The sequence below is a fragment of the Epargyreus clarus genome, unplaced genomic scaffold (genome assembly GCF_041222505.1).
Source record: "Epargyreus clarus isolate Ecla_fem2 unplaced genomic scaffold, WU_Ecla_fem_2.2 ptg000014l, whole genome shotgun sequence".
Classification (NCBI taxonomy): Eukaryota; Metazoa; Arthropoda; class Insecta; order Lepidoptera; family Hesperiidae; genus Epargyreus; species Epargyreus clarus.
In genome coordinates this window covers 6141211-6155922 of record NW_027332222.1, presented here as the reverse complement: position 1 = coordinate 6155922, position 14712 = coordinate 6141211, and the positions used below count along the sequence as shown (strand labels likewise).

General features: G+C 42.1%; 1 protein-coding gene across 1 annotated transcript in view; it reads right to left on the bottom strand.

The window, feature by feature from the left end:
* CTL16 (C-type lectin 16) overlaps positions 1 to 14712 on the bottom strand; it is a 445139-nt gene that overhangs the window by 69065 nt on the left and 361362 nt on the right. The window lies entirely within an intron of this gene.

Sequence of the window (14712 nt, the reverse complement as noted above, 5' to 3'; positions counted from 1 at the left end):
GTCTTACATTGATGCTATTTGCTTAGAATATACAAAATGGCAAAAATATTTATAAATACATGCAAAATAAAATATTAACATAATTATTGCTTTAAACAAAATAATTCTTATTCATTTTTAATTTTCAAATGACTTTTAAAAGTATGAAACGTTCATAGCGATGTTTATTTTTTACATTCGTACAGTGTAAAAATCGGCTACTTTGGACACGGAAAAGCGTGGCTAAAATGCGGGTTTAGGTCACAGAGTGCTATAAAATAGTTATAGTGATAAGAATACTGCACTAAATATGTTCGAGAATTCTACCATGAGAACTAGTCGGTTGAACCGTTTTTGTTTAGTTGGGTTTAAGTTATATAAGCTACTAGCAGAACCCGCGCGTAAAAAATATGATATGACATACAAATAACTGTAATTGTAAACTTGTACCTTTAACAATTTTAGAATATACAAAATGGCAAAAATATTTATAAATACATGCAAAATAAAATATTAACATAATTATTGCTTTAAACAAAATAATTCTTATTCATTTTTAATTTTCAAATGACTTTTAAAAGTATGAAACGTTCATAGCGATGTTTATTTTTTACATTCGTACAGTGTAAAAATCGGCTACTTTGGACACGGAAAAGCGTGGCTAAAATGCGGGTTTAGGTCACAGAGTGCTATAAAATAGTTATAGTGATAAGAATACTGCACTAAATATGTTCGAGGATTCTACCATGAGAACTAGTCGGTTGAACCGTTTTTGTTTAGTTGGGTTTAAGTTATATAAGCTACTAGCAGAACCCGCGCGTAAAAAATATGATATGACATACAAATAACTGTAATTGTAAACTTGTACCTTTAACAATTTTAATGATAAAGTAACATTAATAAAAATTATATTAATTAAATATTAATACATATATTTTTTTCATCACTGTGTACCTAAATTGGTCAAGTTTTCATCAGAAACAAACACTAAAACTGTAATGAGTGGACTGTAATGAAACTTCTTTAAAATATAAGTTTCATGTAAGATACAATAATTATTATTTACAATATTCATAGGAACCGTCCATGTTATGGCATACCTTGACCTATAAAGTACCAAACCACTATGCAAAAATCATAACGATCCATAACGTATACATGGGAACCGTGTGGTAACTGTTTGGTGCCAACCGTATGTCAAATTATTAACGCACTAAAACCGCCGCGTGCTAAAAAGCCGAATACCAAATGACATAGAATTTGCTTCAAAATCTTCGGACTTCTAAACGAAGTTTCTACCCCTATTTTACCCTCTTAAGGGTAGATTTCCATAAATGGTATTAAAAAAAGTTCTATCATTCCCTAGCAGAAAGCCAAATGCAAATTTTTACAGTTACAGTGTTTGAAGGTAGTAGAACCCTTTATGGTTCGACTTCGGCGGCACCACCGCCACACCTATTTCTACCTAATAACAGCAGTGCTAGGCGCTGCTGTGTTCCGGTTTGAAGGGTGTGGTAAGGGAGACAGACTTTTCCGAGGCGTTCCAGCTTAGTCCTCAGGGGTAGCGGCGCATCTGTGGCCGACCTCAGGTAGGAATATCTAATCCTATCTGGGGTTGATTACAGATGTCCATGGGCGGCAGTAGCCATTTACCATCAGGTGGACTGCATGCTCGTCTGCTACTCTTATATTATAAAAAAAAAAAAAGTCCTTGCTCCTAAATGAACGTATTTTAAAATAAAGTTCCATCCCCTACGACCCAATATATTTAAGATAAGCCCTAATATTAAGGAAACCTGCACGCCTGAGAATTAAATTAATACTAGATTAATTCTAAACCCTTTGTGATTCGACTCCGGAGTTACCACCGCTATACCTGTTTCTGCCTAATGACAGGTTTAAAGGTTAACAGGTTTGAAACAGGTTGAAGGAATTCTGGTTTGAAGGGTGTGGTAAGGGAGACATAGTTTTCCGAGGCGTTTCATCTTAGTTCAGGGGTACCGGCGCATCTGTGCCCGACCTCGGGTATGTAAGTCTATCTAAGGTTGATTACAGATGCCCATGGGCGGCTGTAGCTACTTACCATCAGGTGGACTGCATGCTCGTCTGCTATTCCTATATTATATAAAAAAAAACAAAAATGAGTGTGTGGGAAGTCCTCCAATTCGAACTGGTCCATTACCAGTGGTCAGCGGTGGACTATGACTTAAATCTCTCTCACTTTGCCCAGTTGTGGGACAGTAGGATTCACCACGAAACAGGAAGTAAGCTGTAGAATAGGTATCTTTTATTTTGAAAAAGTTAGAGTGGAGTTACGAGCAGAGAGTAATTGAGAAGTATAAATTTCGGGAGCTGTAACTGTTCATTGTACGTTCGTAGTGATCAATTCGTGTTAAATTAAAAAATATACGGGGTTTAAAAGTGGTGGCAGTAGTGTTTCGCCACTCATTGTTGTCCGGATCGTTTATCACGTCAATCCGTTATTTGTGCTCAACAAAATGAAAACAACTAGTGATGTACCGACCATCCGTTACACGAGCGCGGCGATATTCGCGATATTCAGTTAGCGTTACAAATTCCGTTTTTATTTTTGGGTTTTTTGTTTTATACGCAATAACGATTTGTATGTGTTTTGTGTTTTGGTGGACTCTTTTTATCTCATGAAATATCTTTATATACCACATCTGTACCTGCGTAATATTTGACATTTATTACACTTCATTCTTTTAATAATAGAATCCTTAGTGGTACGACTCCGGCTGTACTTCGGCCATACCTTTCATGATATCCAATTTAAACCCATAGGGTGGTAGAACCCCTTGTGGTTCGACTCCGGCGGCACCACCGCCACACCTATTTCTACTTAATAACAGCGGTGCTAGGCGCTGCTGTGTTCCGGTTTGAAGGGTGTGGCAAGGGAGACAGACTTTTCCGAGGCGTTCCAGCTTAGTCCTCAGGAGTAGCGGTGCATCTGTGGCCGGCCTCAGGTAGGAATATCTAATCCTATCTGGGGTTGATTACAGATGTCCATGGGCGGCAGTAGCCACTTAACAGCAGCTGGATGTGCTCGTTTCCTACTTATGATTTAAAAAAAACACCGATCCGGTAAATGCGTTCCACTCTTTTATTTTATGAAATTTTTAGATTTCATTGTAATAATAACTAAACGTGAATTGATTCGGTGAACGTAGATATGCGGAAATGAAAAGCAACCGGTCAATACCAGGCGCGTGGCTGTTGTGTTGTATTGACATTTTATAAAGGCCCGGCCAAACAGAACGCGTATTTCAGCGCCGCTCTAGGCGTCAGCGCTAGAACAAAATCCTGACGCCGCTCTAGCGCCGAGTTGTGTTGTATGGGGTTACTGAGCGTACGAGAACGCGCGTACGCGTACGCGCTCTGTGTGACCGCTTACTAGTAACTCAGTACAATTCAACTCAGCGGCGTCAGGATTTACTTCTAGCGCTATCGCCCTAGCGCGGCGCTAGAATATGCGCTCTGTGTGGCCAGGCCTTTAGGATGCACAGTGCACACTGCAAAATTGTTTGGTCTTATTGTTTGTTTGTTTAATCTGATAAAACAAATAAGTGCAATGTCAGAGGACGCCACCTTCATAATATGATTATTTAGCAGTCTAAGTTAGCGTAGAGCTACTTATTACTCTTATAGTAGTCTAGATTGTAAATAATATAAGGTAAATTATTACTCATTCGGTAGTTTATACGTGCAAAAAATGTTTGTTTATCTCTTAAAACACGCATAATTCAGGCGTTAAAAGCAATGAAGTACCTATTTGTTACCCACTTAAAACGGTCATAACATCGTCAGGAATCCTACACACGTAACAATTTTCTAAATTTTTTAATCAATCATAGTCATCCTGTTACTGTCCCACTGCTGGGCAAGGGTCTTCTCTCTAATTGAGAGGGATTTAGTTGACCGAACTGGGGGGTTACTACCATTTCTTAAATATTATTTTAATCATACTTTTACTTTTTTGCAGGAAATTTAACTTTTTAGGCTAAATATGACAATTTCAGTTGGTTTTATACAATGGATAAGCGAAAAATGAATAAGGATTTAAGTTTGTTCTACTGTGTATGACGGAATATTTTACTGTTTTAAGGAGGAAATAAAACTTTTCTGAACTATGATGGTTTTTAGAAAATGGTGGTAGGCCCCCTGATCAAGTACGAAATCGTAAACATTACACACCGTTGACTTTGAGAACTTGTTTTAATACTCTCAGGCGTGTAGGTACACTTCTAAAAATGGTAAAGGAAAATACCATCAGAAACCTTCCAGACGATGTTTTCCTGTATCGTTTATACAAATTATTATGATTTCTTATTAGTGAGTAACCGATATGCATAAACGTATAAATAGATAAAAAATTCATAAATGGGACATGTTCAATTAGGAAAGCCACACCGGGATTGTTGGAACTTATCAAGTAGGATTTGTTATAATACCTCTATAACTAGAAATGCGCAGAATCCGATGAAAGTTCGCCTGTTTCAGTAATCCAGTAGTTCCGCCGCGCCAACTTTGTCCAGGTTATATATTAGGTTGCTAGTAAGTCGTTTAAGTGTTATTTGTCTGACCACAGCTTCCATTTCGAGATTCGCTTCCATTAATCCCAACGGCTTATGATTTCACAACTTTGTTCTTTGTTATGTTATTCATAATGCTTAATAAGTCAACAAAGCAATTTAAGTATAAGTCAGATTTTAAATTACACTCGCAAAAAATATGGAAATGAAATAAGATGAAATGAAGTCATATGACGTGTAAATTACGTTACATGTCAAACTAAATCTGAATTTATTACTTAAGCTTTAAATTTTAATATTGAATCGAATGAATTGCAAAGAATAAATTAATTCGGCAAAGTTAATTTAACATTAAATAAATTATGTGTATTTATTAGGTACCAAAATTGTAAATAAATATTTTATGATTGCTTACTTTTTATATTACTATGTCGTTATCTTGTTTTGTAAAAATAAATATTTAAATTGACTAGTTTATGACTACTTTTAATTCTATCTTCAATATTTAAACAATGTTTAATAAATATGGAAAATGTTTAATTATATTTAAATCTAAAAATGTTAATTCTAGTTTAATATCTTCTGTTAACAGATTTAAATTGCTCATTTTTGTTATTTTCTGCATTACATTTATAAACATATGTCACTATTTACATATTTTATTATTACAAGCTTTATTTCACTTAGTCTTAGAACTTATGAACGTGAAATCTTTCAGCTGAATTTGAAGGTGGTAGAACCCTATGTGGTTCGACTGTGGCGGCATCACCGCCACACCTATTTCTATCAAATAACAACTGCTTAGGCGCTGCTATGTTTCGGTTTAAAGGGTGTGGTAAGGGAGACAGACTTTTCCAAGGCGTTCCAGCTTAGTCCTCAGGGGTAGCGGCACATCTGTGGCCGACCTCGGGTAGGAATATCTAATCCTATCTGGGGTTGATTACAGATGTCCATGGGCGGCAGTAGCCAATTACCATCAGGTGGACTGCATGCTCGTCTGCTACTCCTATATTATAAAAAAGGAAGCTGGAATTTTCCGTAGGTACACGATGGTTTGGATGACAATGCAGTTAATATATAATAACTTTAGTGATGTTATTCTAAATTCTAAATGCTTGTGAAATGCAAAGAGACCTCTCAGGAAGCTCAAGCCGTGCTTAGTTCTTTGAGCAACTTGACAGCGCCGAGTGCATCACTCCTCGAATCTCCAAATCGCTTTGGAAGGCAAGGTTTTACTCATATCTGCTCACCTGCTGGGATAAGAATTTCTTAAAATATAATACACTCGAGTTCTGTAGATAATATACTCTACTAATTATGAGCAAACGTATATGTGGGCGCGCCGGTAGGTAGATCTACAATGGTATTTCGATTCAACTAATTTAACCAATATTTATAAAAATATAGTTAAAAGAATTAAATGAATAAGCGTTAATGCCACCATAGTAACAATAACACCCAAGCAAAACACCAAACAGTTCAGAGCACCACCGTGCCGTGCCCACTATTGGACAACTTCTGATCTGTTGACATTTTTTTTTTTTTTTTTTTTCGATTTGTGTAGTTTACTGTTGGTCCTAGCGACCTGTACAGCTTCACCGGGTTTTGAGAGGCGAGCCTTAGGCTCAGCCGGGACAAGAAGACTATGGGCTGGAAGGGAGGGATAGCTTTGGTCGCCGTTGCCGGTTCCCTAAGCCGTCCACCTTCGCTGGAGGGAGAGAAGGTTGCGGACCCAGCTACTGCCGGAGTCCTGACCATCCACCTCTTGTCAGATAGGGATTGCGGCTGACCCAAGGGCACCTCCTGTGAGGTACGGACCTCGGCTTAGGTCAGTTACGCTAATGTGGGGCACAGGGGAAAGACGACCAATCACGCGGGGATACCTTGTGACGGCTGTACTGTAGTGGGGTCCTCGTCTCCGCCGGCGGGGACGGTGTGTATAGAATCTGTTGTTGTTGAGTGTGTGTGGAGGCTGAGGAGGGGGTTCTCCTTGCCGGAGGGCATTGTCTAACGTGATCTTATCATCAGGGTAGCCTAGGACATGTTTTGGGCGTCTGTGTAGAGCCTTTGCATCCTTATCAGGGATGTAACTGGCTGCCTTGACAACTAGCTGATTTGGGTGGTCAATAGCTGTATCAAAATAGCTTTTGGAAAGTTGCTTCGTGTATTGAGCGATGGTGGGCAGCTCAAGATCTCTATGGAGGTCTACATTACGCACGTACCAGGGACAGCCCGTGGCCATGCGCAAGAATCGATTTTGAAGCTTTTGATATCTATCAATGAGTTTTACATGTGCAAAGACTACACTGGCGTAAGTCATGATGGGTCTAACGCAAGCTTTGTAAAGCGTCACTTTATGACGAAGTGCCATTTTACTTTTCTTGCCTAACATGTGGTAGAGTCGCCCTAGTACGAAAGCGGCCCTATTTCGCGTTATTTTGATGTGCTCAGTGAAGTTCAACCTACTGTCTAGTGTGACACCTAGGTATTTGGCGGATTTAGCCCATGGGATGGGCTTTCCAAATAGTGATACTTGTTTAAGTACCTGTTTGGTCCTGTGGGAGCAGTCCCTTTTGGCAGAGAGGTAGTAAGCCCTTCTGGCAAAGTGAACAGCTTGGCTTTTTCCTGGATTGACCTCAATTCTCCATTTCCTAAACCATTCACCTAGGGCGGTGGCTGCGGACTGGAGTTTTGAGGTGACGACTGAGGGTTTTGGGTGGGTGTAATAGAGAGCGGTGTCATCCGCAAACAAGGCTAGTTCCACGTTTGGATGGCGCGGGACATCACTTGTATAAAGTGTGTATAGGAGTGGGGATAAAGCGGAGCCCTGGGGGACTCCGGCTCGTAAGGAGCGAGGGGATGAGCGTGTGCCATCCACTCGGAAGCGGAATCGGCGGTTTGATAAAAAGTCTCGTATGATGGTCACGAGCCTGTCTGGCACTCCCATATGGTAGAGCTTATAAAGCAAGCCTTGGTGCCAGACTTTATCAAACGCCTTTGCTACATCGAAGAAGAGGGCACCTGTGCCTCTAGATCTTTTCCGATTTAATCCTACGAGGATGTGCTCCGTGAGGCGGTGCACCTGCTGTACGCAGGAGTGTTTTGCTCTAAAGCCAAACTGCTCATCCATTAGGAGGTTCTTGGACTGGACGACCGCTCTAAGTCGGTTCAGAAGTAACTTTTCATATATTTTTCCAAACGTGTTCAGAAGGCTTATGGGACGGTAGCTCGAAGGCTCAGTCCTCGGTTTACCGGGTTTAGGGATTCCTATGACATCTGCTTCCTTCCAGGCGTCTGGAAATGTGCAGTTGGATAGGAGGGCATTGAATATTGCTAAAAGAAGTCCTAGCAGGAGGGGGGGAAGGCGTTTAACCACCTTATTTGTAATTCCGTCTGGGCCTGGGGCCTTTTTGACGTGCATGTCTTTTATGACTGCTTGCACTTCGTCTAACGTGATAGGTGATAGTGGAGGATCGATTGGCGGGTGGCCAGACCGAGCCTCGACTTCTGTTTCGACTAGGGCGACGTGTGTTGGATCTGTCGGTTGAGTACTTGGTGTGCATTGGCTCTCTAGACTGTCGGCCAGATGTTCGGCCTTTTCCATATCATCGAACGCTGGTGGTAGGTTCGGTCTGGTCAATGGAGGCATTGACACTACAGTCTCTGATCGGAGCGATCTCGCCAGTTTCCAGTAAGCCTGGTGAGATGGCGAAATCGCTTCGACCTGGGAACCCCAGTGGTTATTCCGTATCTCGTTCATGCTTTCTTTAACCTTCCTTTTGTAGAAATTAAGAGTCCTACGGTTCTCGGGAGAAGGGAAATGGTCGTATCTACGGGTGGCAGTGTTTTTAGCTGTGATGAGAGATTTTATATCGTCCGGGAGTTCAAAGCGTCGATCGTTCGCCACTTTGACTTCCCGTGTCGATTTGTCTGTCGCAGTCCGTATGTGGTTAGTCAGGGAGCTAATAGCCACGTTGGCATCCTGTGTAGTGACAATGTTTTCAGGCAACGTCTGTAAGTCGGTCGAGTTAAGGATTTTGTCGAATTTAGACCAGTCGACGATGCGATTGGTCCTTTGGAGGGGGTTGTGAACGGTACCTAGGTTGAGTAGGACTGGACGATGGTCCGAGTCCAGCTCGTGTAGGACCTCTATGTTTCGCAACCGGAGTGTGACGTTCTTGAGGAGCGTTATATCGAGGACATCTGGGCTATGATTTGACTGTTCCCCTGGGGGGAATCGGGTTGGTGTGAGGGGCGCTACGATTTCAAACTGTAGTTTGTCTGTTAGTTTGTCTAGTCGGGAGCCATTTGTGTTTTGGCGTAGTGAGTTCCACCTGGGGTGTTTGCAGTTGAGGTCCCCGGCCAGGATGACTGAGTCTCCCATACTGAGCAACAGCCTAAGGTCGGATTCAAGGAGTGTTTTCCCTGGAGGGAGATATACTGAAGCTATAATGATGGATTGATGTCCAGTCATTGCCATGTGACATACGGATGCCTCGATGTTAGTAAGAGCGGGAGAATCTAATGGGGTGCAGTGTAAGGACCGTCTGTGATAGATCAGAGTACCACCGAGTCTCGAGGTTACTCTGTCATTGCGTATGATGTTGTAGTTAGCAATTCTGGGATTGCTTACGCTTGGTTTAAGAAAAGTCTCCTGTACTAGCATTATATCTATTTGATGAGATGTAAGGAATTCACGAACGAGATCGGTTTGGGGTTTAAGGCCATTTGCGTTAAAGTACGCTATGGCCAGAGAGCGGGGTTTTACCCTAGCTGTGTGGTGTTCCCTAGTTGGTGTACAATCCATAATTGATTTATTTAAAAGAGGACTTTGATCGCCACATGGCGTCTAATAATGAATAGTGCTCGCATGCTGCGAACATCATTTCATGGGGTGAGTTTGCAGCCCTGAGTTTCGTGGCTAGGAGTTTGAGCTCGCCAAAATCGATGGCCTGCATGAAAGCCCCGATAGTTTGGAAGTCCTCCGCCACCAGTGTTGGCTGGTTTTGTGGGACTGGGTTTGGCTTGCGGGCAACAGAAGGGTTAGAATTCTGTGCTACAGGGGGTTTAGGAGTAACTGCTGCCGGTTGGGGGCGAGTAGTTTCAGGGGCCTTTTTTGCCACTATCGAAGGCGGCTTGACCCATGCGTTGGGAACGGGTGCGGCTAATACCGGGAAGGCTTTAGCTGTAGGGATCGAGGGAGTTTTCCCTGCTGAATTATTTTTTGGGAGAGGGCGGGGAGCCTTCTTGGACGTTTTTTTGCGAGGAGCTCGGGGGCATCCTCGGTAGCTGGCCGGGTGACCTTCAGTTTCACAGAGCACGCAGCTCGGTGGGTCAGGGCAGTCTTTGGGCCTGGGGCAATCGGGGGTGCTATGGTCTCCTAGGCACTTCACGCAGCGAGGGCGTGCAAAGCAATTTCTGGCCGAATGGCCGTATAGTTGGCAGCGATGGCACTGCGAGGGGCCTATGCGAGTGTGGGGAGCCTCTATGGCAATGCCCGAGAGTAGGCAGACAGTTTTAATGGCAAAGATTTTCTTTGCCTCGATTGATTTTGGCAGTACCACAAGGACCATGTCATACGGTTGCCTTGTCCTGCCGTACATCCTGAATACCTCTTTAACAGGTAAACCTTGGGATTTGAGATCATTTGAGATGACCTCGAGCTCTAGTTCTTTGGGTACGCCCCTTATGACGACCCTCAGCATTTTTTCATCTTCCAACGCATAGGTGTGGTAGCCTATCGACTGGGATGAAAGAACGCGGGTAAGCCTCCTGTGGTCTTGTTCGGAGGTTACCTGTACTTTGATAGCGTGGGGAGTGGACCTAGCCGAGACCAAGCTAATATTTTGTGTGTTCAAGACACACATGAGGGAGTCCCATTTGGATTTATCCCTAACGAAAATTGGGGGCGGGAGGCTTTTTGGCCGTACTTGGCCGGAAGTTTGGGGCTCAGAGGCAGGGCTAGGGTCAGATACCTCTGGAACGGAGGGTTTTTTCGAGGGGGGAGGGGTGCTGGCGGCCTTCGCCTTGCGCTTCTTACGGCCCATAACGGGCTGGAAACCTTCGGAGTCTGAGTCCGACGATGTAGTTGCGTCCGAGAACGCTTTGGCGCTAGCTTCCGAATCGGAAGTCCTAGGTTCATCCTCGTCCATAGGTGCTACCTGTGGAGAGGCTGGAGGGCTGGGTGAGGATGGGTGTTGCGGCGATAAGGGCATACTCGAGTTGATATATGACTCGAGCACATTTGGGTAGCGTTCTTTTAAGAACGCTTCCATGCCCTCGAACCATTGAGTTTTTGCCATACTGACAATAAGCGAAAGTGTGTTCCTCCCTGCCTAAACAGGGAGGTGTGTGCCTATTGTGTGACCCTAATGTCTCGATCTGGTGAATCGGGGTGGGTGCCTAATAATAAGACTTACTCGTGTAAGCGTGCGGGCTGGAACCACGCACGGACAAGCTGCTTGCGCCGGGCAGAGCCTCGGGCAAGCGAACTACACTGTCCTAACAACGAAGACACAAACACTGCACTGTACACACTATACACTGTACCCAAGGGATACAATGTAAAACGCACAACACAGCACTCGCGTTAACAAAACTCCGCGCCAGGTAGCGCGGCGGATACGTGCCACGTGGCACGCAGGTGGCGGCGGATGACGCACGGGGTGACGCACAGGGCGTCGTCTAGCGGTGACTCACGGTGGGAACGGACGCGCAGGCACGACCGTACGCGACGAGAGCCAGAGCGAGAATGTGTGCCATCTGTTGACAGTTGCGCGCCCCTTTTTTATACCATGATACAGGTAGCCAATTGTTAATACGGAGCGGTAGTTCGAAATTAATATATTGTGACTTTAAAAACGGAATATTTATATATGAAATTAAGCATTCTCCCACATATATTACAAAATCTACATTTTTCTGACAATTAATTTATTAGATTTTGAGAAAATATAAGATTCCTGTTACTACTCTTATAAATTATGTTACAAAGATTTAATACTATAGGATATGTATGGTTGTGTTGAAACCAAAAATAGGTATGTGTGTAACATCATTGGTAAAATTGTAACTACTTACTAACTAACTAAGTACCAGTAATCATTATTTGTACCCACCACTTAACCCTTTCTACACTAACTTTTTTGTTAGGATTGAAATCACGACAAGTAGAGTTATTTAGAGTTAAATCGTAATATTGTTTTGCCCTCCAGCCGAGACTATTGTGCTCTGTATCCAATTAACTGAGTTCACTAAGGGGTGGATAGAGTTAAGACAAATGAGTGTAGAGCTTTGCGGTGGGATTAATGTACGCCGCATACTCTACTTTATATTGAAATGTATTTTATTTTGTTTTTAAAACTATAAAATGGAATAGAATTCATTATTGTATATTTTAACTGACCGCGGAGTAGGTAATGATTTGCGAGCTTTTTGATGTGAAACATCTATAGCCGCACGTAAAACCGATTTCTGGCGTGGCGACGCATGCGACGCATACGATGGTATATATATACAGTCTATATGCAGTAGTGTGTACGGTGTGGCGACGCGTCGCCATGCGCAATCGAATTCAATAAATAGTCATCGTTATCTGGAAAAAAATCGTAGATAATATTTTATTTTATCATTATGACATATTTAGTTCCTATCACAATATGTTCTTTTCTGCATATTACTTTTACAAAATAATGTCGATGTTTCACATCTGCCAGGCGGTCCGTGACGGCTCACATTTTTTTTATATATTTATACCTAACGATAAGTCAGACGGGCTACCTAGTGGATAGCAGTCACCGTCGCCTATGACTCAGTAGAAATATGGAACAGTATGGAAACTCCCTACAAAGCGTTCGAAACGCTCACACACACAAACATGCGCATCGACGAGGCCGCTAAGCGGTTTTCGAAGTGCTGCTGCAGTAGCGAGTGTCGCATCAAAACGACTGGTCACGTCGCTATTTGTTTGCTATTTATTTCCGCGATCTTTTTAAAAATGCCACGAGCGAATTGCGAATTGGTATACGGCTGTTTGGACCGATTCATTTCATTTATTGCTTTCATTTTTATTCATTTGTATGTTTCCGCCAAAACTTGTAAAAGGTTGCGCCGTAATTAATTAAATAACAAATTAAAGATTTACAAAAAATCAAAGTAAGTTGAATCACAAGTTGTGTCAATTTTACACTGTTTTCCGCATTTAAAAGTATAATAATTATTATTATTGTATTTTGCTGGGATTAATCGACGCCGTGAGATTACCTTCTTATATTATTTGTAAACTGCGTAGTTATTGCAATTCGATTGATTGATCATAATAGCAAAGTAAAAATAGAAATAAATAAAATAGGTTGACACTATTAAAGAATAATATAGTGACAACCTTATTATTTCAATGGAGTGTTGGTAATTATTTTATCAACTAGGCTTTGTTTCCATATTGTTCCATATTTGTACTGAGCCTACGGGCATTTGCAACACTAGAGGAGTCGCCAATGCATCGCCGGCTTTGTAGGAGAGCTCTTTTTGCACCCCTCTTGAAGAGCCCCATGTCATAGCGCTCAGGGAACACCTCAGGAGGAAGTTCATTCCACATTTTGCACGTAAATTCTTCATCTTGCACGTTATTATGAGCGTATTTGTATGCTCCCAATTGGACATGTCCTTTTTATTATGTCTCATTCTTTGGCACGACCAGTGGCGGATTTAAAAAAATTGAAGGTCTAGGCTGTACAGTTTTTGCCGCCCCTGCTGCTACAATTGTCATGTCTTAGTTGTTTTTTTGCTCGCCACGTTGGCCCAGAACATGCTTCCCGTTGTTTTTTTTCTCGCCGCTCCGGCTCATGATACGGTTCCCGTCTTTTTTTTTATGATACGGTTCCCGTTTTTTTTTTGCTCGTCACGCCGGCTCATGATACGGTTCCCGTTTTTTTTTTGCTCGTCACGCCAGTTCATGACACGTTTAACGCATGAACGAACTAGCTTCCTAATTAGCAAAAAAAAAAATGGTTGCCTGTAAAGTCGATTTTACGGGCGAAGATTTTACGTGACAACGTCTTTTTCTCGGTAGAATATTTATTGATATGAATATAATTAAATTGCACAATAGGAACAAGGAATTGAATGAAAATAAGAATTGCACAAATTTTAACTATAGAAATATATTTTGTTTAGTCTCTAGTGCTGCGCGCGCGGCAAACCGATCATAGTTGAGTGGGAGAGAGACGCAAGGCATTCGGCGGGCCTCTCTCTCGTTCGGTGACTCATCGTAACGTTACCGGGCGTTACACTTTTTCATAAGTGACTCCCAGCCGCAACCTAATTTAAGACGTTGTCACGTCAAAAAAATCGGTCCCCAAATTTGCCGCCCCAAAAATATGCCGCCCTAGGCTGAATCCTACTCAGCCTGCTGGTAAATCCGCCACTGGGCATGGCCTTCAGCCCAAACGACTTGATGGATTTTAACTAATGAGGTGCTGTTGGATTCGTCTAAATTAGAGTGACATAAGCAATGTTACTTCCCTTTTCAGTTAATTATTTTTAAACAGTGAAATGTCTTGTTTTTTTAATAATTACTAGTTTATATTGAAGTAGCAAACGTGCAGTCCACCTGATGGCACTGTCACTGACACAATATTTTACCAATTCCAGATAGAATAGGTTTTCTACCTGAAGCCGTTCGCAGATACATTGCCACCTTAGTCCCAGTAGTCCTTAGACGGCCGCCTCATACGTAAATCAGCCGGCATCCACACTACCACCGAAACGCAAAAACTGCCTCACGCTCTAAATAGGTGTGGCGGTGGTACCTCCTCCATCGAACTGTACGGGTAGTACCACAATACAAATACAGGTCTGTGGATTCTACCATCTTTCATAATAATTTATACATGTAAATAGGAAAAGGCAAACTTTTTCTGGCTCGTTTGTCAAAGATTCTCTTATGTTAACAAGCTTTAGTATTGCCAATACGTCTTAAAGATGGAATTTCGAGTACTTGGCGAATGTCTGTCATCACAAACATGTATGAAATACTATATTTGTAATCAAAAGTGTTGTTTTACACGGAAAGTTCCGGGTCGGATATCAATCAAATAATAAAATCAATTTGAATTGTTTACTTACTTATCGGTAAGTATTTTTAAAGTCGTTATATCACGTAATTTACAAGGCCATTAAC